Consider the following 24828-nt stretch of genomic DNA (forward strand, 5'->3'; position numbering starts at 1 on the left):
CTGGGCAAGCGCGCGGCACGCATTGCTGAGAACTGCAGCATGCAGGACATTGGGGAGGGGCGCTTGGAGCGAGTAAGACCGGTAGCGCGAGTACAAAAGCGCCGGTACACAAATTACGTACGCCGATAGCCCAAGCTTACCTTTCCCCTTCAAGATAATTGTCCGCTCGCGCTACGCTATGTGGAGAGCTGCCTGCCGGGTTTCATCTGCTGGTACGGATCAAGGACCGGAGCCGGACCGGAGCCCGGACACCATCGCCGGACCTTCCACCCTACCATCTGCATCCCCGTGTGAGTCGGAAGTCTGAGACCGAATCTGAGAGCGAGCGGGCCCGAGTCCAGGGAATAAGTTAAGCCTGTAGTTAAGACTGCCCTGTGTACTTTTCCTTCCTCTTTCTTTCTTGTACATTCTTTCATTTCCTCTTCTTATTTGTACATAATTAATAAACCAATCTGTTCTTCCTATTTTCCTGGTTTCCTCTTAATCCGATCGTCCTAGTCTTTTCTCCATTGGGTAAACGCGGCACGATTCGGAACGGCTATAATCGGGTTAGTCATTGTTAATAGCTCAGGTTGCGGATTGCTATCCGCTCGGCATATTCAATCAATATCCGTGATTCGAGTGGGAGTTATTCCCTTGCTTTACGGTTGGTGGTAGTAATTAGGTAATGGGACTAAAATTCGACCAACAACCCTATTTACCACCGACCGGAAGGAACGTGATAACTTTGGATCGCGTCGGCCAGATAAAAAGACAAGGGGATTAACCCCCTCTTGATAAGGGGAGAGCCGACGTCGGAGATCCGCAACAATATTTTCTACCCCAGTTAATACATCCCAAATCTACTTCCTTCAAATTCCCTGTTTCTTTCCTGGAAGTCCTAGCAGTGTCCATGTGTTTTATACCTCTCTCACCCCCCCCCCCCTTCCCATGGCTCATTCCCCCAAGCCCTCCCCCTCCCACATTTCTCCCGATGTCCCTGCTCTCAAATGTTGTGTTTGTGTCCTTCCCTCTCTCTCCCCATCTTGTCTACCGCTCCCCTTATTTTGTGTTTGATGTGTCGGTTTGTGTGATTAATGTTAGCTCTTTCATGAGCCTCGATCTTGTATTGAAAAAAACAAACAAAAAAAAACAAAAACAGAAAACTGCGTATGGGTTTAACATCGTCAATTTTATTTGAAGACGCAATCTGAAGCCCAGCGTTCAGGCTCTCTCAAATTTTCATCTTCATCTTGGTATTCCTGCTCAGGTGAGGTGGTGCAAAGCGAAGGAAAAAAAAAAAGGTTGCTTGGTTTTACGTTACATGACACAGGTGAGCAGCACCACACAACATCCTTCCTCCCACCCCCTCCCCTCCACTGGAACCAAAAATAAAAAGAAATCCACGTATATAAGGGATGGCCACTACAATTCAGACCATTAGTACCTGGATCTTCTGCAGGGATGGTCGTTGAGACGCTGGGCATCTCAGGTTTTGCACCAGCCAGGAGTTCTTGTATAAGAAATTGTTCTTGTATCTCCACTAGCTCAGCTGGAAGTTCATCCTGGTAATACACAACACTTCAGTCAAAGGCGTGCTTCCCTCTGAGAGCAACATGAGTTTTCAGAATAGGAATCATCAATATGCAACATACATACCAATATCATAAGTCCTCTCCACACTCTCAGGTAATAACTAATAAAACATGTCAGAATTAATACACAAAAGGTGAAAGTTGGACACTGCCACACCTTATCAATCGCTTGTGCAACGCCAACTGACCGAGAGATGGCATCAGAAATTTCTGGCCCCAATTCCTGCTGTTCTTGTACTTGTACATCATGGACTTTATTAATGTCCCTGCATGAGAGCAAAAAGATAATAAAATCCGTGTGTGTTTTTCCTCCATAACGCCAAAACATATCCATTTCCATACGCACATATCCTTGTGGACATTTTCCAACGCCTTCGGAGCAAACTCCATGGAGCGAAGCGCCGCATTCTGTAAGGACACCCGTTTGAATTCCATTTTTGTAAGGGCCCCATCAATTTGCTGGTCAATTTTCCCAGCACTTCTTCCTCTTCAACGCAAGCAAAGCGACTGCAAGAGAGAAAAACAAAACAAAATAAGTTTGTTCGTTTGTTTTTGGAGTGTGTGCGAGGCCGCGTCGTCGTGGTGACTTGCCTGCACGTCGCGCTAAGCGCGTTCCCTCCCACAGTTCTCCCGATGTCCCATTGTCCCTGCTCTCAAATGTTGTGTTTGTGTGCTTCCCCTTCTCTCCCCATCTTGTCTACCGCTCCCCTTATTATATACTTCGTGTGTCTGCTTGATTTTTTTTTGTGTGTGATAAATGTTTGCTCTTTTATGAGCCTCGATGCTGTATACAAAATAAAAAAAATCACCTCGCTTGTTCTTGATGTTCCGACGAGCAATATCTAATTCAACACGAATCTTCTCTTCTAGGAAGAGCTGCTTTTCTTCCACCAGCTCTTCGCTCTTGCGTAATCGCTGTATGGCTTCTTCCACTGATGCCGAGCTTTGTTTCTTGCCTTTGGCACCCAAGATCTTTTTAAACAAGCTCATAACGCCCACTGTGTATAGGGAATGTTGTAAAAACCAGAGTTAACATTGTCTCAGATTGTGAGTTTAATTCTAAATCGATCTCTCGCAATACCTGTAAGAAAACCAACATATCAACATTCATAGGAATCAGTCATGGATTTGCAAACCAGCACAAGCAAGCCTGGAACAGAGGAATAATACGCACCATCTAATGCACAACATTACACACAATAAATGTCACAGGGATGATCGTAGCGCTGTCTGTCTGAGTTCTTATAACCGCCGCGCAGTGGACAGAAGCCGCATAACACCTGGGTTCAAACAGACACAATTTCATTACAGGGAACAGTACCTGCGAGAAGCGAAATAAATCCTTCAGATACTATGACCAACTGACAGGATGGACCAACTGACAACTTTCCATAAAAAAACAACAGCAATTTATGGAAATAGAACGATTTATTGGAACATTGAAATGCTTTTATTCGACGATGAGTAACAAGTATTACAAAATATATTTTTACTGAAGAGAAAATAATAAGCTTAAACCGTCATATATATATATATATATATATATTTTTTTTTTTGTATACTGAATCGAGGCTCGTGAAAGAGCTAACATTTACTTCACAAACAAATCAACCAGACAGACAAAATATATAAAAAGCGGGAGCGGGAGACAAGATGGGGAGAGAAGGGGAAGCACACAAACACTTGAGAGCACACAACATTTGAGAGCAGGGAGATGTGTGGGAGGGAAAGGGCTTGGGGGGAGGAGGCGTGGGAAGGGGGGGGGGGGTGGGAGAAGTAGAAAACACAAGGACACCACGGACTTCCAGGACAGAAGTTGGTATTTCAAAAAAGTGGATTTGGGGTGAAATTAGCGGGGGTAGAAAAGATCAAGGTTTTGGATGGGGGAAGATAAGAGATGGTGGTGAACAGCTGTTTTAAAGACCTGGAGGGTGGAGTGGGATTGAAGAGAGTGAGGGCGTTTGTTCCAGAGGTGGGAGAAAAGAGGAATGAAGGTGAGCAGAGTCTTGATTTTGGCAGTTTAACCATAAGAGGGTTGCAGGCAGATCTTGTGCGACCTGTAGGAATATTTGCGGGACAGAGCCCAGAGAGAGCTGGGGGGGGGGGCAAGGCCAGAGAGGAGTCAGTAGAAGACGGAAAGACCACCAACCTGCCTGCGGTGAGTGAGTGAGAGGCCCTTGGAGTTAGCTTCATCGCGGGAGATTCCAATGATTCTGAATGCTTTGGTTTCAATAGCGTGAAGACGAGCTAGGTGTGAGGCAGGAGCACCAGCCCAGAGGGGAGAGCAGTATTCCATTGAGCTGCAGATGAAAGCCTTGTATGTGGTGAGGAGCTCAGGTGTGCCAAGGAAGGACTTCGCACGACGGAGGATGCCCAGTCGGCGACTGGCTTTGGAGGCCAGATTTGAAATGTGGTTTTCCCAGGAAAGATCATGGCAGATAGTGAGACCCAAAAGCTTGAGTGACAGAACTTCTTGGAGAGGATTATTCAGAAAGTGGATGGGAGGGTTGTCCAATCGGTCTTTTCGGAGAGACATCGTAAGAGTGTGAGATTTGTCAGGATTGAAAGACATGTTCCACTTGTTTGCCCAGTCTGTGATTTTGTCCAGGTCTGCAGAGAGTGAGGAGGCTGCAGACTGCCGATCTGAGGGATGAAGAATGGAGCGACAGAGAGTAGAGTCATCAGCAAAGAGATAGAGAGGATTTTCAAGAGAGTCAGAGAGATCATTGATGAAGACCAGAAAAAGCACAGGGCCCAGAACACTGCCTTGGAGAACTCCAGCCTGAACAGGAAGAGGAGATGAGAGAAACCCATTCAGGGCCACATGTTGACTACGACGAGAGAGGAAGTCCGCCAGCCATGCGTGGAGATTTCCACGATACCAAAAGAGGAGAGTTTGGTGAGCAAAGCGGGGTGCCAGACCGTATCGAAGGCACGTGATATGTCAAGGGAGACAGCTCTAATTTCCTGTTTGGCATTGAGGACCTCCATCCATTGTTGAGAAAGCAATGTCCAGAGTAGAGTGACCAGGTCTGAAACCAAATTGATGATCAGAGATCAAGCCATTGGAGAAGAGGAAAGATTTCATATCTGAAGCAATGATGGATTCCATGACTTTGCTGATAATTGGGAGAAGGCTGATTGGTCTGTAGTTGCTGGGATCTGTTTTTGCACATTTTTTGTGCAAAGCGGTGATGTTGGCAGATTTCCAAGCAGATGGCAGATGACCTTGAGCAAAAGAGAGGGTGAAGAGAACAGAGAGAGGGAGTGAAAGAGCGGAAGCACAGGATTTTAGGACCCGTGGGCTGATGCCGACAGGTCCAGTTGCAGAAGCAGAGTCGAGGGTTGAAAGAAACCTTTCCACCTCGTCAGGAGGAAAGGACACAGAGTCCAGGAGCAGCTGGGTACGGTGGGTACAGAGAGGGATGGGTTTGGGACACAAGATTTAGAGGCAAACACAGAGTTGAGGCATTCAGCTTTTTCACGTGCGGAGTCAGCCGTGTGGCCGTTTGAGGTGAGGGAGGGGATGGAGGGGGAACAAACACCAGAAACAGATTTGACCAGACGCCACCAGGATTTGCAAGAGGGAGACAGATAAGAGAGTTCTGTCCTGAGAACGGAGAGATATTGTTTCCTGGCTCTCCTGAGGGTGGACACACACTTGTTTCGGGCTTTGTGAAAGGAAATGACATTTCCTTCCGTTGGATTTGCTTTCCAGGAGACGAAAGCAAGTCGTTTCTGGGCAATAGCCTCACCACAAGATTCCGTGTACCATGGACGGGAGGAAGGGTATGACAACTGAAGACGAGATGGGATAAATCTGTGCATGAGAGAGAGCAATTTACTTTGGAAGAATTCCCAGGGTGAGTTGATGTCAGAGGCGGTAGAGATGGGAGACCAGTCCAGATGATGGATGGCTGCGTGAAGACCGTGCCAGTTGGCCTGAGTGAAATGCCAGACTCATCGACGCTGAGGAGGCTCTCTGAGAATGGTCAGAGAGATGTCCACTTTAACAAGCACATGATCAGATGAGCCGATTGGAGCAGAAGAAGAGCAGCAGACATTTTCAGGGAAGTTAGTCATAACCAAGTCCAGAAGAGAAGATGCTCCGTTGACTGAGATCCGGGTCGGGAAATTGACAGATTGTGTCAGTCCCAGTGAGTCACAGAAGTCCTTTGCTGAAGAGCCATGGCTGGTGAGAGAGGTACCCACACCCAGCCAACTGGCATGGTGACAATTGAAATCACCACATATGAGGAAGAGAGAGTTGGGATGGGTAGATAGAAGTTGGTCCATATTATCAGACAGCGAGATGTAGATGGAGTCATCACTGTTTGGTGGACGGTACAACACACATATGAACAAAAGGTGGGAGCGAAGGGGAAGCCGTAGCCAAAGGTATTCCTGGGGGTGAGGTGGAGAGAGGGCAGTGCAGGGTGAGTGAGGAAGAGAGTTTTTGATAAAGATAGCAACCCCCCCTCCAGGACGAGGCTCAGGTCTATCACACCGGAGGAGGGAGTAACTTGGGAGAGATACCAAGGAATCAGAGACATCATGAAGGAGGAAAGTTTATGTTAAGCAGATCACGTCTGGTTTGTCAGAAGCAACCTGTATGGAGAGATCAGTCAAGTTTGAGCGAAGGCCCCGGATGTTTGAGGTTGAGGTTATATGAAATAAGTGAGTCGACCAGCCAAGATTTTTCCTATAATCCTCAAAACCGATCTTAATATTAACATACCCTTTGCATAACATATCAATTCTACTGCGTCAACGTTCTCACTCGAAAGTTTAAAACCTTCAGAATTCAAAAATCTTCAGAAAAAACCTTCAAAAAAAACCTTAAAACCTTCAGAAACCTTCAGAATAAACCAAAGCATTCAGAATCATTGGAATCTCCCACGATGAAGCTAACTCCAAGGGCCTCTCACTCACTCACCGCAGGCAGGTTGGTGGTCTTTCCGTCTTCTACTGACTCCTCTCTGGCCTTGCCCCCCCAACTCTCTCTGGGCTCTGTCCCGCAAATATTCCTACAGGTCGCACAAGATCTGCCTGCAACCCTCTTATGGTTAAACTGCCAAAATCAAGACTGTCTGCTCACCTTCACTCCTTCATTCCTCTTTTCTCCCACCTCTGGAACAAACTCCCTCACTCTCTTCAATCCCACTCCACCCTCCAGGTCTTTAAAACAGCTGTTCACCACCATCTCTTATCTTCCCCCATCCAAAACCTTGATCTTTTCTATCCCCGCTAATTTCACCCCAATTCCACTTTTTTGAAATACCAACTTCTGTCCTGGAAGACCTTGGTGTCCTTGTGTTTTGTACTTCTCCCACCCCACCCCCCCCCCCCCCCATTCCCATGCCTCCTCCCCCCAAGCCCTCTCCCTCCCACACATCTCCCTGCTCTTAAATGTTGTGTGCTCTCAAGTGTTTGTGTGCTTCCCCTTCTCTTGTCTTCCACTCCCTCTTTTTATATATTTTGTTTGTCTGGTTGATTTGTTTGTGAAGTAAATGTCAGCTCTTTCACGAGCCTCGTTTCAGTATCCCCAAAAAAAAAAAAACATACCAACATGTACGTCTTAGGGAAACATAATAACATGGAAGTCTTAGGGAAACATAATAACATGGAAGTCTTAGGGAAACAAAATAACATGCAAGTCTGAGGGAAACATAATATCATGTAAGTCTTAGGGACACATAATATCATGTTAGTCTTACAGAAACAAAATAACATGTAAGTCTTTGGGAAACATACCATGTTAGTCCAAGGGAAACATGATCTCGCAACGTCTTTTCGCAGCTGTCCATGCGCTCACGCTTTCGAAGTTAAGTAATTTTCACAATTGTGTTTTTGTCGAAACTGTATTTATCTTTCGGTGTGTGTACCTATAGTGTGTCCTTAGGAAGATTTATCGGTGTTAATTTTTCATACCTGTATGCAAAATCGTCGGTTAATTAGTGTCGTGTCTTTTGAGGCCTTGTTGGCTACCGTGTCCTACCTTGAGGCTTTGTTTTTCTATCCGCGGTCCGTCGATTGTGCTGCAATTACTTTCGTTCTCTGTTTTTGTCCCAGTCTTTCACCCCATACTTCCTTGTTTAAAATCTCAACTCAAAAAAAAAAAAAACCAAAAAAAACATTTCCTTCTCTGTTCTTATTCATTGACCTTATTCGTGTATTCGTTGTTCTTCTTTGTTCGTTCGTTCCTCGATCACGTGTTTCAACCCCATTTCCATTTCCGAAGATAGTTTTCACTGCTCAATTTAAAAATGTTTAAACTATCCCCTGAAGTACTGTATTCTGTCGTATTTTAAAACACCTTTTTCTTCTTCTTCTTCTATAAAAGGATGCTTTCTACTTGCTCAGCAAATCTATTCATTCCAAAAAAAAATTCCATCTCTTACAGTTCCTCTTTTCTACATTCCCGAAACTCTCCTGCACTCCACCCCTCCTCCGGCGTCCTCAAACGTATTTTTGACTCGAAGGTCACAAGAAACTCATTTTGCAATAAATGTTCGTTTTCCATCAATCGTACACTTTCTAAAATCCAATCTCACCCCTCCTCTCCAAATCTTCCCCATCACCCCTCCCCTCTAAAACTACCCCATCACCCCTCCCCTCCAAATCTACCCCCTTGCCCCTCCCCTCCAATTCTTCCCCATCACCCATCTCTTTCAAATCTTCCCCCTTGCCCCTCCCCTCCAAATCTTCCCCATCACCCAACCCTTTCAAATCTTCCCCCTCCCCTCCAAATCCTTCCCATCACCCATCCCTTTCAAATCTCCCCCCACACCCCTCCCCTCCTAGACTCTCCCTCACCCCTCCCCTCTCACCCCTCCTCCTCAAAACGTCCTCCCCGCTTCTTCCCCCTTTCAACTCTCACCTTCATCTCCCCCAACCTTCTTCCTCGCTCTTCCCCCTCCTCAAATAACACCTGACTGTGCCTCACCCAATCACCATCAAACCTTTTGTCCGACCCATCCTTCCCTTTCTCCAAGCTATTCTGAATTCTCTGACACACCTTCAACAGCTCTCCCTACCTCTTCCTCCTCTTACACTTCTTACCCTTCTCCCCCCCCCCCCCCCCCTGTTCTGTATCCGATGCTCCCCCTTCCTCTTCATTAACGGTATGGACCTCAAACATCTGGGGCCTTCGCTCAAACTTGACTGATCTCTCCATACAGGTTGCTTCTGACAAACCAGACGTGATCTGCTTAACAAAAACTTTCCTCCTTCAAGATGTCTCTGATTCCTTGGTATCTCTCCCAGGTTACTCCCTCCTCCGGTATGATAGACCTGAGCCTCGTCCTAGAGGTGGGGTTGCTATCTTTATCAAAAACTCTCTTCCTCACTCGCCCTGCACTGCCCTCTCTCCACCTAACCCCCAGGGAATACCTCTGGCTGCGGCTTCCCCTTCGCTCCCACCTTTTGTTCATATGTGTGTTGTACCGTCCACCAAACAGTGATGACTCCATCTACATCTCGCTGTCTGATAATATGGACCAACTTCTATCTACCCATCCCAACTCTCTCTTCCTCATATGTGGTGATTTCAATTGTCACCATGCCAGTTGGCTGGGTGTGGGTACCTCTCTCACCAGCCATGGCTCCTCAGCAAAGGACTTCTGCGACTCACTGGGACTGACACAATCTGTCAATTTCCTGACCCGGATCTCAGTCAACGGAGCATCTTCTCTTCTGGACTTGGTTATGACTAACTTCCCTGAAAATGTCTGCTGCTCTTCTTCTGCTCCAATCGGCTCATCTGATCATGTGCTTGTTAAAGTGGACATCTCTCTGACCATTCTCAGAGAGCCTCCTCAGCGTCGACGAGTCTGGCATTTCACTCAGGCCAACTGGCACGGTCTTCAAGCAGCCATCAATCATCTGGACTGGTCTCCCATCTCTACCGCCTCTGACATCAACTCATCCTGGGAATTATTCCAAAGTAAATTGCTCTCTCTCATGCACAGATTTATCGCATCTCGTCTTCAGTTGTCATACCCTTCCTCCCGTCCATGGTACACGGAATCATGTGGTGAGGCTGTTGCCCAGAAACAACTTGCCTTCGTCTCCTGGAAAGCAAATCCAACGGAAGGAAATCTCATTTCCTTTCACAAAGCCCGAAACAAGTGTGTGTCCACCCTCAGGAGAGCCAGGAAACAATATCTCTCCGTTCTCAAGACTGAACTCTCTTATCTGTCTCCGTCTTCCAAATCCTGGTGACGTCTGGTCAAATCTGTTTCTGGTGTTTGTTCCCCCTCCATCCCCTCCCTCACCTCAAACGGCTACACAGCTGACTCCGCACGTGAAAAAGCTGAATGCCTCAACTCTGTGTTTGCCTCTAAATCTTGTGTCCCAAACCCATCCCTCTCTGTACCCACCGTACCCAATCGTACCCAGCTGCTCCTGGACTCTGTGTCCTTTCCTCCTGACAAGGTGGAAAAGTTTCTGTCAACCCTCGACTCTGATTCTGCAACTGGACCTGACGGCATCAGCCCACGGGTCCTAAAATCTTGTTCTTCCACTCTTTCACTCCCTCTCTCTGTTTTCTTCACCCTCTCTTTTGCTCAAGGTCATCTGCCATCTGCTTGGAAATCAGCCAACATCACCGCTTTGCACAAAAAATGTGCAAAAACAGATCCTAGCAACTACAGACCAATCGGTCTTCTCCCAATTATCAGCAAAGTCATGGAATCCATCATTGCTTCGGATATGAAATCTTTCCTCTTCTCCAATGGCTTGATCTCTGATCATCAATTTGGTTTCAGACCAGGTCACTCTACTCTGGACATGCTGCTTCTGCTTTCTCAACAATGGATGGAGGTCCTCAATGCCAAACAGGAAATTAGAGCTGTCTCCCTTGACATATCACGTGCCTTCGATACGGTCTGGCACCCCGCTCTGCTCACCAAACTGTCCTCCTTTGGTATCCATGGAAATCTCCACGCATGGCTGGTGGACTTCCTCTCTAGTCGTAGTCAACGTGTGGCCCTGAATGGGCTTCTCTAATCTCATCTTCCTGTTCAGGCTGGAGTTCCCCAAGGCAGTGTTCTGTGCCCTGTGCTTTTTCTGGTCTTCATCAACGATCTCTCTGACTCTCTTGAAAATCCTCTCTATCTCTTTGCTGATGACTCCACTCTCTGCCGCTCCATTCCTCATCCCTCAGATCGGCAGTCTGCAGCCTCCTCATTCTCTGCAGACCTGGACAAAATCACAGACTGGGCAAACAAGTGGAACATGTCTTTCAATCCTGACAAATCTCACACTCTTACGATGTCTCTCCGAAAAGACCGACTGGACAACCCTCCCATCCACTTTCTGAATAATCCTCTCCAAGAAGTTATGTCACTCAAGCTTTTGGGTCTCACTATCTGCCATGATCTTTCCTGGGAAAACCACATTTCAAATCTGGCCTCCAAAGCCAGTCGCCGACTGGGCATCCTCCGTCGTGCGAAGTCCTTCCTTGGCACACCTGAGCTCCTCACCACATACAAGTCTTTCATCCACAGCTCAATGGAATACTGTTCCCCCCTCTGGGCCGGTGCTCCTGCCTCACACCTAGCTCGGCTTCACGCTGTTGAAGCCAAAGCTTTCAGAATCATTGGAATCTCTTGCGATGAAGCTAACTCCGAGGGCCTTTCACTCACTCACCGCAGGCAGGTTGGTGGTCTTTCTGTCTTCTACCGACTCCTCTCCGGCCTTGCTCCCCCAGCTCTATCTGTGCCCTGTCCCCCAAATATTCCTACAGGTCGCACAAGATCTGCTAGCAACCCTCTTATGGTTAAACTGCCCAAAATCTTGGCTCTCTGCTCACCTTCACTCTTTCATTCCCCTTTTCTCCCACCTCTGGAACAAACTCACCCACTCCCTTCAATCCCACTCCTCCCTCCAGGTCTTTAAAACAGCTGTTCACTACCATCTCTTATCTTCCCCCATCCAAAACCTTGATCTTTTCTACCCCCGCTAATTCACCCCAGATACTCTTTTTCGAAATTCCAACTTCTTTCCTGGAAGTCCTTGCAGTGTCCATATGTTTTATACCTCTCCCACCTCCCCCCAAGCCTTCTCCCTCCCACAGTTCCCTCGATGTCCCTGCTCTCAAATGTTGTGTTTTTGTCCTTCCCCGTCTCTCCCCATCTTGTCAACCGCTCCCCTTATTTTGTGTTTTTTTTGTGTCGGTTTGACTTTGTGTGATTAATGTTAGCTCTTTCACGAGCCTCGATCTTGTATGCAAAAAAAAAACCAAAAAAAAAAACCTCAGTCTTCAGGTTGCTGTGTCATCGAGCATGGTAAGTGGCCATATGTCAAGCCATGCATTTTTGAATGTTGGTTGCATCACTGAGTTCCATGCACGTGCAACTACTCAAATACAGTTCTTGATGGTGAACTTATTTTATGTGGCCATCACGCCAGCAGATTAATCGGAATTGAGCAGACGACGCTTTTTTTATTTTTAAATAATTTATTTTGAAGTTAGAATTTTGTTCGGATTTTGGAAGTTCAGATTTGGGAGTTTTTAACTGTATTTGAACACTGGGTGAGGTAATTGATGAAAACATTGCACATGGAATGCATTTTTGGTCTCGTGTATTCTTTCCCTTGTCCATGGGTATAACGAAGGATTAAACACACAGAAGCTGTTTTGTGTCACTGTTGATTGATTGTGACCATGGGAAGAAATATAAATGTAACTTCTCCATGACGTGAACGTTTCTTTTTCTAAGTCTATTTTAAAATTACTCCCGACATCAAAATCTTCTACAATGATGTATGCCAACATGCATCTGAGGAACACCACAAACCTATCTATACTACAATAAAAGGAAGGGATGGATGCTTTGGGGTTGGGAGAATAAGAGTGAGGACTTCTTCTCAGAAAGAAGGTATTTTATTCAAAATCTTCTTTTTATAAACTACCATACAGGTAAAGACCAAACTAAACTACCATACAGGTACAGACCAAACTCGGGATGAGGCTTCGAAAATGTGCCCGAACATTGTTTGTTCCTCATGGTCATATCTGCCCTGGAAAGTGTCCCTGAAAAGATCCCCAAATCCCTCATTTTCACTAAACCAGTCTCCACAACTACTGGGCGATACGAAGCAAATTTGGCACAATGCATCACGACAGCAGGTCTCATGGTGTTGTTCTCCCCATCTGGATGTGCCCATTTAAAGAGGGTGAAAGGTGATGGTCCCCAAAATCTTCTGAACTACATACAACCTCAAGATATGACTGTCAGCCCACTCCTGACTATTTCACCTCGTACGAATTCGTCCATAACTTTGTATTGTAGTGTAGCAGCAGAGCAAACCTGTTGTGCATTTTGTGATACAAGCACCAAATTTGGCACAAATGTACATTAATATGTTGCGAACATTTTCAGATATTGGGCTACTTGAAATTCTCTCTTTATGTCCGCCATATTGGATTTCAAAATGGCCGCCACTTGAAATCTACATTTGCTATTATCTCTGGACGTAATGCAGCTATTGACTTGATTCTGGTATCTAAATGTATGTTTTTGGGGGCAAGGAATCCAATGGTACCAATTTCAACTTAATATTATCTATCACAGTCTGTTATATAATTTTATTTGGAAATTATCTAGGCAAATATTGGATTCAACACAATACTTTGAAAAGAATGTCTTAGTTCTGTAAATGTCTTAGGTATAATACTGACATGCTACATGGTCTAGTATTTGAGGCTAGGTGTACTGGTATCTGAGGCTAGGTATATACCGGTACTGAAGATACGTGTACATAAACAGTGTCATGTTAACAAGTTCAGCATTGCCACAAGTACATGTATGTTGTTGACTCATCGTCATGTGCAGTCCCCTTCACACACACAGAGGGCTGTGCACTGAAGGGCAGCCTTTTTGCACTTGCAGCGCCTCACACACCCTTTCTTGCACTTGCAAGAAACCAGCTCAATGCAGCTGTGAGCTGCCTCAGTTAGCCTGGTCCAGTAAGGTGTGTACTGTCCTTCTCCAGTCCTTGACCAACCCCAGTTGGTTGGTGGAGGGAGCTCTGGTGCTGGCAGCAGTATCTGACCCCACACATGTCCACCTTGATACACTGCCCTCTTGACATGTTCCTCCAGAGCTGCCTTCGTTGGAGGGATGAGCTGCACATTGTTCTTCCTTGCGAAGAGTTTCCTCCTGGCCTTGTCAATGTCTGTGCATTTGCTGGTTCGATCATACAACAGGATCACGAACCTCTCGATGATGCGCATTGCATCGTCTGGTATGTCACGAGGTGCAGAGGACAGCAGCAGCAGCGCCTCAGTGAGTTCTGGCAGTACCGTCCAGACTGCCCACGCAGTGTTCTTGCCATGTCTATGAAAACTAGACACAGTGTCGCATCCAGTTAGAGCGTGGAACATTGGCAGTGCACGAGCCTTCTCTCGTCCCAATCCAGCTGCTATTTCGTGTGCTGCTAGGTATCGGAAACTCTGGCCTGTTCCGAATGCCAGCCACAGTTTGTCTTCTGGTTGCAACTCCTGTGCCAGGGACACTGCCAGCACCACAACATCGGTGTCTACAGTCCGGATGAGTATTGCATGGTGTCCATGCTGGACTGCGTGAGATGCATGCAGCAACATCCGACTGTCAGCCTCTTCATGGTTACATGGGGCGAGTGAGGTCAGATCTGGCAGTAGTGGCTTGCTGAGCACTGCCTCTCCATCAGTAATGACGAGTTGCTTGTCCTCCTGGTCAAACCATTCCATGAGAGCTGCTGAGAGGAACCTGAACAGCTCGGTCTTGTTGCTGTCCACTCGTAGGAAGTTCTGCCAGTTTCCTGGTATGGCTGCGGCAGCCACCACACGTCTCCGCACACCTTGTCCCCGCTTTGCACGTGTACTACCTTTCAGTGAATCAGCAAGGTAAGTATCCCAGACCAGATCCAGGCGTGACACTGTTTGCAGCTTCGTGGACATATATGGGATGAAGATCTGTTGTGCATACTCTTCAAAGGTCTTTGATGCAGCCGGCTTCAGCATCTGGACGATGGCTGCTCCATCAAGCACAATACAGGTCGTGACAGGAGTCTCTGTCTTTGCGTCGGAGACTTCTTCCAAGCATGTGAGGAGATCACTCTTGGTACCAGTGCAGAGGCTTCCACCATCAGACAATGCAGGAGGACATGCCTGATTCTCGTGACAAAAGAACTCCTCAAGGTTTCCATCCCTCGTCTGGCAGCCAATGTACAGGCGTGCGAAGAGTTCACGGTCATTCTTGATGGAGGCGAGGTGTTGCTGACCTTTGCTCTGGCTTCTTGGAGTGGAAGTGCTGAACACCTTCAGCTTGTTACGAGGAATGGGTGCGTCCACTGCCTTTGTTCTGTCCAACAGACACTCTCTGGTGAAAGCCTCGAACTGCTCTTGGCCAATCCTCTTGGCATTCATCACGGTCTCCACAGCAGCAGGATCTGCGATCTCCTTTGTGTCCAGTTTGACTACATCCTGACTCTCCTCCTCGAATGGGTTGCCCATCTCCTCTATGACACCGACGAGAGAGCGAACATCTTTCACAAATGAGGCCTGTACACTTGGCGTCTGATCATGATGACGTGTGTCTGCTGTTTGCCGTCTCCAGTGTTGGTTCCCATCCTGGAATTCTTCGATCACCCTGGCAACTTCTGGTCCCGCAACCATCCAGCGACGTAGGGCACTAGGGTTGTCAGTGAGCCCAACTGCTCCACCGTCTCCTTTGATGCAGGCATTATTCTGCTCATGTGCCTGGTCAATCGGGATTGAAGAGAACACCCTCTGTGTTTTCTGAACGGTGAAGTGGCTTTCCCTGAATTTCCTGGCTACATCTGGTGGATGATGGTGGATGATGTGGTGCCACGTGTTCGCTTGTGTTTGATGCTGTTGAACTTCAGTATCTGAGCTGTGGCAATTGCTGCAGGGTTAGTGTCTGCCATCTGTTCCTTGATGCTGGGTCCCTCTAGGATCATACTGACTAGGGCAAGCAGCAACGGTGGCACAGATTCTTCTTGACATACTTCAGGGAATCCTGTGAAGGGCTTGGCTTCTCCAAACATGTGACGGCGAACAATCTGTGCAGCATGGGCAAGATGGACTGCATCACTATCACTGTCCAGCTCGCAGGCTTTGGCAAGAGCAGCACCGACATCTTCTTCAAATGCCATCAGGATGTCTCTCCCCTTGGTGTGTGCCCGCATGTCAGGAAACTGAGCCAACAGTCTCTGTTTCAGTCGTGTGGAGTGGACTCTCGTGTCGAGCTGGACTCCTAGCTGTTCCATTCTGGACTGATAGAGCTGAACAAGGTCAGCCAATCTGAATACTGGTGCCGTCTCCTCATCTTGTCTGGTTTCTTCAATGTAGAGGACAAGTTCAGCGAAGACAACTGCCGACATTGCTCGCTCTTGTTTTGTGTCCTGTGATCCTGTTGACTGGGCCTTTCTTGTGCGATTGTAAAGTCCTATCAAGCACCGTGGGTGATACTGGGCGTCCAACGCTATCATGTCCCTACCACTGAGACGGCCCAGCAGTTCTGTATCACCAAGAAGGGTTGCACAGGCACGCACCCGTTTGTCCATTTGGAATGTTGCAGCTTTCCGAAGACTGTCAGCCCCAGCAGGTTGTTCACAGAAGAAACAATTTTCTGGGACCTTCTTCTCTGTACTCGATGAGCGTGAATGTAACCTGGTGCGTTTGCATGCAGCTTGTTCCTCATCGCTCTCACATTCTTTCTTGAGTGCTCTCTTTTGTGCTCTCTGCAGTTTGGTGTTGTTGTACTGGAGCCTGCATGTCTGATGATATTTTGCACCATGTGCAACCATCGCAGCTTCAATGCCATGACCATCATCGAGTCTTTCCAGGTGAAATGATCCTGGAAGCTCTCCAAGTTCACTGAATTTGACCAAGTTCTCTGCGAGTGAACTGTACCCACTCCCAATGTCTTTTCTCTTTGATTGGTCAGGTTTGGTCAGTGTCTCCGTCTTGTCCTCTTGACATATAAGGCATAACTTCCAGTCAGTTGTGGTGAGGTGCTGTGATGTTGATGGTGAAGTTCGCTCAACATCAGCTAGTCTGAAGCTCTTGGACATGGTGGAACTGTCTTCTGAATCTGCAACGATACAATGATATAATGTTAACATTTTGTTATATATATAATAGAGGGGTTTCCTCCGCCATACTAATGGAGATGAGGATAATTCCTCTATATCGTAGAGCATTTAGCTTGGCACACTTAGGGAATTAGTTTTGTGAGATTATGCCGGAATTAAATTTTCACCCATACCGGAGGCAAGAAGAGAAATAAAATCACATGAGATTCTTTAGTTAAAAAATATTCCCAAATTTATTGAATATTTACAAAACATTTGAATTCATAAATTCTTACAATATTTACACAGCCAAGATTTAAATATAAATCAGTCTAAACTCTTATTAGGTTGGACAGTACATTTTCCAGACATACCCCGTTCTGTTAATTACAGCCTTCGTGTTAAATTCAGAACATGTCAAAACTGTCAGTGTGGAATACACACTTCACTCAAAATACTACTTTATATAAAACATTTCTAATTTAAAGCCTTATCTATCTATAATTCCAGTAATCTCTGTACGTTTGTACGTTTGTCTGTGACCGCTGTTTCTCGACAACTACCGGTCCGATATACTTGAAACTTGCCAGGTATATTGCTGGGGACCCGAGGATGTGCCTTTTCAAGGTTTTAAATTAATCGGACAAGTACTTACCGAGCTATGGCGATTTAGCCGTTCGCCGTTCGCTTTGGCGTTGCAAATGGACCAAACCATTCATGTAAATAGAGGGGGGGGGGGGGGGGGTTCTGTGGTCGTTCGCTTTGGCTTTGCGAATGGACCAAACCATTCATGTAAATAGAGGGGGGGGTTCTGTGGTCGTTCGCTTTGGCTTTGCGAATGGACCAAACCATTCATGTAAATAGAGGGGGGGGTTCTGTGGTCGTTGCGAATGGACCAAACCATTCACATCGAATCATCGAATCACATCGAATGGACCAAACCGTTCGCTTTGGACCAAACCATTGCATGTAAATAGAGGGGGGGGTTCTGTGGTCGTTGCGAATGGACCAAACCATTCATGTAAATAGAGGGGGGGGGGGGTTCTGTGGTCGTTACTGCCACGTGGTTTCAAAGTTTTTTTTTGTTGTTGTTGTTTGCACGCATGTTTTTTTGCACCCACGTACGGGCACGCCCTAGGATGTTTACACACACACACCCCTACACAAATTTTTTTTTTTTTTTGGCAAGGAACGGGCACCCACGTACGGGCACGTCCTAGCTTATATATAGTACGGGCATGCCCTAGTCTATCTATAATTCCAGTAATCTCTGTGTGTGTGTGTGTGTGTGTGTGTGTGTGTGTCTGTGTGTGTGTTTGTTTGTTTGTCTGTGACCGCTGTTTCTCGACAACCACGGGTCCGATATACTTGCAACTTGCCAGGTATATTGCTGGGGACCCGAGGATGTGCCTTTTCAAGGTTTCATATTAATCGGACAAGTAGTTACCGAGCTATGGCGATTTAGCCGTTCGCCGTTCGCTTTGGCGTTGCGAATGGACCAAACCATTTCATGTAAATAGAGGGGGGGGTTCTGTGGTCGTTGCGAATGGACCAAACCATTTCATGTAAATAGAGGGGGGGGATTGTCACCGTACTCGCAAGCCGTTCGCCGTTCGCTTTGGCGTTGCGAATGGACCAAACCATTTCATGGACCAAACCATTTCATGTAAATAGAGGGGGGGGGATTGTCACCGTACTCGCACCCACGTACCCACGTACCCACGTACGGGCATTGCACCCACGTACGGGCATGCCCTAGTAGTAAGAATTTCAGATAAACCCCAAAAAAGTAAGACCAGGTTGGCTATTAGACAACCTGCCTCTGTCGTGCCCACCAGACAAGTGGTTTTAGCCAGCACACATGTGTATCAGGTAAGCTTGTGCTGAGTACATCATACCTGAACAACTCAGTGAGGCAGAACACAGCAGTGCACACCAGGGTGACCCCTTCAGTGCATAAACCAATTAACCTGTCCACTGCAGGGCATATAGAAATGAAGTTATTTTCTGCATATAATAATAATATAAGTTCAGTTCTATATAACAATTTCTGTTATCACCACTACCACTACAACTACCACTACTACAAGCTTTGTCTGGAATTTTGTGGACTAACAGACAAACAGACATACAGACAAGCTGGGATCAAAACATTACCTCCTTCCACCATTTAGTGTAGAGGTAAACATCATGGAAATTATATCATGCCCTAGATTTAATTCATGCTTACCCGTGTATTTGCTTCACTGGTTCACAAGGTCTTTTGCATACATGTAATTCAGACTCTCGTCTTCATTGCTGACCACACAATGTTGTCTAGCTGAGCCCAGATTGTATGTAATTAACTCATTTATGTGGAGTCACAAGGTGATTTAAACACAGCCACACACAAAGAACACAGTTGATGTGGGTCAACACACATGCAGCCTCTCTACTCTTTTATTTGGGTCAGGGCTGTGATTAAAGACATGTAGTGGAGTCATGTTTGTAAACATTGTTAAAGACATGCTACAGTGCATTGTTAAGGAAACAAGACAGATGGAAGCCTATACAAGAAATTTCTGTACTCTAGAAACACAAAAGATGGCTTAAAGGGTCTAGGAAAAGGGGATTATGCATGTTTGGTATTTATTGACAATATGAATGTAATGTTACATAAAATATGCATATGAAAAACACAAATGAATGGGTCACTTTGTTTCCTAATGGGATATGAATTTATATTTTAGACTGCCAGTATATATGAGCTTGTCTGAGTTGTTACTAGTGATTTAGTATAGTTTTTTTTATTTATTTATATTTACAGAACTAAGACATTCTTTTCAAAGTATTGTGTTGAATCCAATATTTGCCTAGATAATTTCCAAATAAAATTATATAACAGACTGTGATAGATAATATTAAGTTGAAATTGGTACCATTGGATTCCTTGCCCCCAAAAACATACATTTAGATACCAGAATCAAGTCAATAGCTGCATTACGTCCAGAGATAATAGCAAATGTAGATTTCAAGTGGCGGCCATTTTGAAATCCAATATGGCGGACATAAAGAGAGAATTTCGTGGCCCAATATCTGAAAATGTTCGCAACATATTAATGTACATTTGTGCCAAATGTGGTGCTTGTATCACAAAATGCACAATTCTTTTGAATATTTGGGCTAAGCCGCCCCACTATTGGGAGATATCGGTTTTAGCCCCATCACTCAATGGCGAAGAATCACTTGAGAAAATTATCTGATCCGGATATGGAACATCACCAAAATCTATTTCATCCGAGTCACGTACACAACCTCTCTACCAAATTTCGTCCGAATCCGTCCACAACATTAAGATATTTTGTTCAGATAGACAGACAGGGGTGGAAACATAACCTACATCCATCCACCTTAGGTGGCAGAGGTTTAAAAAAAGAAGCTCTATAGTGGGGGGGCCAATGTAGCAGATTGAAATGCCCGGTGAAATTGCTTGTTAATTTTTGGACACTGGTTGGGCTGTCTTTAGGGATGATATAAGTTCTAGAAAAAATATGTCTCCAATTGTTTCAAGTTCTTTATGGCGGCCATTTTGGATTTTCAAAATGGCGGATGTCGAAAACGTAAAATTCCATTATCTTGGCTTCTAAATGACCTAGAGTTTCGATTCTGGTGTCCAGTTGTACATTTTTGGGGATAGAGAATTGAATGAAACCTTCTTTAATAACCTACAAGGGATAAAAATAGGTTTTTATGGCACAGCCGAACCAGTGTCCAAAATCTAACTTAATGCACATCTATCTTAATTGTTATTTGTTATTTGTATGTTCCAGATTCGTGACCCTGAGCTATGATGGAGCCAAAAAGCAAGAAAACCAAGAAAGAAACTGATTTCACACTTTGCATTCAGTGCCAGGATCCCCAAGGTGCACTAGTGACTGAGCCAGCACTGGGCTCATATGCAAAGTTTCTCCAGTTCATCCAGGAGAGGGCACGATATGGTGATGCCGACTTCAAACAGATCAGCGAACGATTAAGCTGTTTCACTGCCACTGACTTGAGGAACAATAAAGCAAAGTGGCACCGGGCATGTTATGGATCTACATGCAACACTGCTCACCTGGAGCGTGCTAGAGTTCGCCACCAGAAAGCCTGCGAACATGGCGACACCCAGCATCTTCATAAGAGGTGTGGACGTCCTTCTTCTGCACCTGCCGCTGCAAGTACCTCAGGTTCTACGCAAGACGAGACTCTTCGCTTCACACGTTCATCATCAACTCCATTCAACAGAGACCTTTGTTTCTTCTGTCAAGAGGTCACTAAGGAAAGTGTACATGTTGTATGCACGTTCAACGCAGGTAAACAGCTGAAGAAAGCTGTTGAAGAAGGCAGCAACCACAAGTGGAAAGTTCAGCTGAGTGCTGCCATCAGTGCACATGATGCTCATGCGATCGACGTCAAGTATCATCTCCCATGCTGGGTGCAGAATGTCCAACGTGCTCCCAAGAGTGGGACATCAAGTGATGACAAAGAACACATACTGCAAGAAACTAATGTTATCAAAATAGCCGCAGACATTGAGTTTGTCAGCCTTGTTCGCTCTCTACTCCAAGCTGGTGAAATTCTCAACATGTCTGACCTGAAGTCGGTTTACTCCAGGATTCTTGACAATAATGGTGTGCACAATGTCCCATCACCTACTACCCAAGGCATGAAGGAGAAAATCAACTCTCACATTGATGACGTTCACTTCATGAAACCAAAACGTCGAAACGAGTCAGACTGTGTATTCTCCACTGCCGTGCGTGATGCAGCTGTCGAAGATGCAATGACGAAGACAAATGAAAAAAACATCGAACAACTGTTTGAGAGTGCCTCTGTTCTCCGCAGTGCCATTGCTTGTCAGAACAAGCACCCATGGCAATTTGAAGGAGAAATGAACACTGATGATGCTGAAAAGCATGTACCCAAAGTACTCTATGCTTTCCTCCGCTGGCTACTGGAAGGACCAGCCACGAGCATTGAGCCAGAGACTATGCGCTCAGCCACTATTCATCGAGATGTTATAACCATCAGTCAGAACATCATGTACGGCTACAAGTCAAAACGCCAAGTCACGTACAAGCCCAAAGAGCCAGATGCACCATTCCGCCATCGCTTAGAATGGCCACAGCAGCTTGCCGTTGCCATTGTAGTCCATCAGTCCACCAGAAACAAGAAGCTTCTGGATTTCCTGCATGGGTTCGGTCTGTCTGTTGATTATAGTCGGATCTTGCGGTTGGAGACACAGCTGGCCAACTCAGTCATAGAGTCTACGACAGAACAGGGTGTATACTTTCCAAGAACCATGCGCATAGGGACGTTTGTCTTCTTTGCAGTGGACAACAGTGACTTCAATGAAGACACACCTGATGGGAAGCGGACACTCCATGCTACAGCCTGGGCACTCTACCAACGACGGGAACATGCAACCTCCACAGATGAACATAGAACACTGACACTACATGACCGAAAGGCCAGACACCGCTCACTCAAGGTTCTGACTGCTCCAGACTTTGTTCCTTGCCAAGCACCAAACAAACAATCTGCCACAGGTACCACGTATAGCTTCAAGACACGGTCAAACCCAGATGTCACCAAGCCGTACTCTGCGACGGACACAGTGTGGCTACTTTCACGCACAATCATGCGAACAGCTGAAGCTGAGGACGTACAAGACGACATCATCCCACCAGATGACCAGCTGCAAGCTGCAGAACCCCAGCATGCTGACCCTGTTGGGTCACTCGTCCACGATCCAAAACAACCACCTGGCAGTAGGATCAAGCATCACGATATCCCAACTTGGACAGCCTACAACTCACTGCTCTCCTCTTCGAAGCCTCTGACAGAGGTCAACGCCCTGCCATTGGTAGCAGCACCAGCCCATGAATGGCAAACACTGATAACAGTCTTGAAACAGACACAGCAAATCAACTGCATGGTCATGGGTCCCGATAGGAAGACAGTGATCACCTTAGACATGGCCCTGTATGAGCGAGCCAAACAGCTGGAGATGACCAGAGATGACTGCAAAGGCAAGTGGGTACTGCGACTAGGGGAGATGCACACTGTGATGGCTGCACTGAGGGCTGCTGGGAATGCCATAGAGGACAGTGGTCTTGACGAGGCTTGGTCTGAGGCTGATATCTATGGCCCAACAACGACCAGACAAATACTGGAAGCCAAGCACATGAAGAGGGCTTTGGAGGCCCACATCACCACTGTCCAAGCCCTCTTCGACCTCTATGTGGACGAATTCTTCCAAGAGCATCCCCATCTGAGGGGCCCATGTACCCAGTCAGCACAACAGGTTGCCCAGAGCTGTCATCTACACAACCGAGAGGAGATGACAAGCGCGCAGAACAACATGCTAGCTGTCCTCGAGTCAAACGAAGTCCTGGAGGCCATGGCAAAGTTTGATGAGAGGAAAGAAGCCAAGAGTCCACTGTTCAAGTTTGTGCGACGCTACATGCGGATGATAATGCTGATATACACATTCATCCGTGCCACCCGTGATGGACAATTTGAGCTTCACCTGTCTTCACTGGATGAGATGTGCATATACTTCTTTGCACATGACAAACAGAAATATGCCAGGCTGACTCCCCGGTACCTTGCAGAGATGAAGGCCCTGAAGATGACAGATCCAGGGATCTACCAAGAGTTCATGGATGGGAACTTCAGTGTCCATAAGAATGAAATCCCCTTCTGTGCTGTAGGTGTGGACCATGCACTGGAGCACATCAACAGGATCATGAAGGTGACGGGGGGTATTGTGGGCATTACCCAGAATGCCAGTGCCCGCGAAAGGTTCTTTCTGACAGCACCAGAGCTGAGTAGGCTTGCTGAAGAAGCCCGTCAGATGGCTGGCTCACAATCAGCTACACGCAAGGAGCACCACGACCTATCAACCACAGTCTGGGCTCGGCAGGAAGACAGCATTCGTCGACTGAAGAATGTGATCAGAGAGTCCATGAATCCCATGACGCATGAGGGTGAAGACCTGACGACTATCATCACCAAGGTGGTGATGCCAGCTGAAGTACAGAAGGATGTCTGCAACCAAGATGAGATTGGTCAGAAAGCGTATAACACGTTTGTTGCAGAGCGCATCAACACAAATGAAATCAACCTTTGGGCCAGAATGGGAAAGGTCAAACTGAAGATGTGGAAGAGTGCCAGGAAAGCTGTGAAGCACAAACTGGCAGACAAGGTTGTAGAGCTGAAAGACGACAGGTCACTGTTTGCGCGCATGCTGATCGTGGCCCGCTCACGACCAGAGATCAACTTGAAGGATGCCATAGGTCAATATGAATTCACCGCGCTTCCACGAACCCTCTTTGCAATGGCTGGGACACTACTACCATGCACAGACAAAAGCAAGCTCATGGCCATCCTAGAAGATCTACCCAAGAAGTCAACTGGCACTGGTCAGCAGCCAGACGACGACAATCCTGAACATACTCCACCCCCTCCCAAGAAGGTGACTGTCATAGACGGCATGGCATTAGTGCAAGCAATGGGTAAGCCACAATGGGTCAAAACATGTGCCCAGTGGGCTGGCCATTTCAATGCAACACTGGACTGCAAGACCAACGGGTATGATGAAGTCCACCTCGTGTTTGACCGATATGATCTGCCAAATTCACTGAAAGAGGCCACACGGGAGAGGCGCCAAGGTGGCGAGCCGCCCACTGCTAACCACGTTCAAGACAGCACCCCGATTGGGAAACTGACAGCAAAACAGTTCCTGTCGCACACCAACACCAAAGATGAGCTAACTGTCTATCTGGCAAAGAAAGCTCTGTGTCACTTTGAGGGGACTACCAAGGTCTTCATCGTCACTTCAAGGCAGGATGTCTTCTCCAACTGCATGGATGTACAGCATCTCCGTAGCTCCCAGGAGGAGGCTGATACGAGGATCTTTCTTCACAGTCTAGATGCCGTCCGAAGAGGTGCAACACAGCTGTACATTCAGTCACCTGATACTGATGTATTCATCCTAGCACTCCACCGGTACCATGAACTATGCAAAGACACATACTTCATCACGGGTGTGGGGAACAAGAAGAGGCAAATCTCACTGGAACCAATAGTACATGAACTTGGTGTCAGGAAGGCTGCAGCCCTACCAGGATTCCATGCATTCACG

At 46.6% G+C, this 24828-nt stretch overlaps 1 pseudogene across 1 annotated transcript; it reads right to left on the reverse strand.

The window, feature by feature from the left end:
* Positions 1 to 1092: 1092 nt before the first annotated feature.
* LOC137421301 (charged multivesicular body protein 4c-like) lies at positions 1093 to 2684 on the reverse strand (annotated as a pseudogene). The gene is made up of 5 exons (XR_013622353.1): positions 2384 to 2684; positions 1921 to 2081; positions 1732 to 1840; positions 1427 to 1544; positions 1093 to 1241 (listed from the first exon to the last, which is right to left on the reverse strand). The product of XR_013622353.1 is annotated as a charged multivesicular body protein 4c-like (transcript).
* Positions 2685 to 24828: the final 22144 nt, after the last annotated feature.

Source organism: Myxine glutinosa, chromosome 2 (genome assembly GCF_964187855.1).
Source record: "Myxine glutinosa chromosome 2, kmMyxGlut1.1, whole genome shotgun sequence".
In the NCBI taxonomy this organism is placed as follows: domain Eukaryota; kingdom Metazoa; phylum Chordata; class Myxini; order Myxiniformes; family Myxinidae; genus Myxine; species Myxine glutinosa.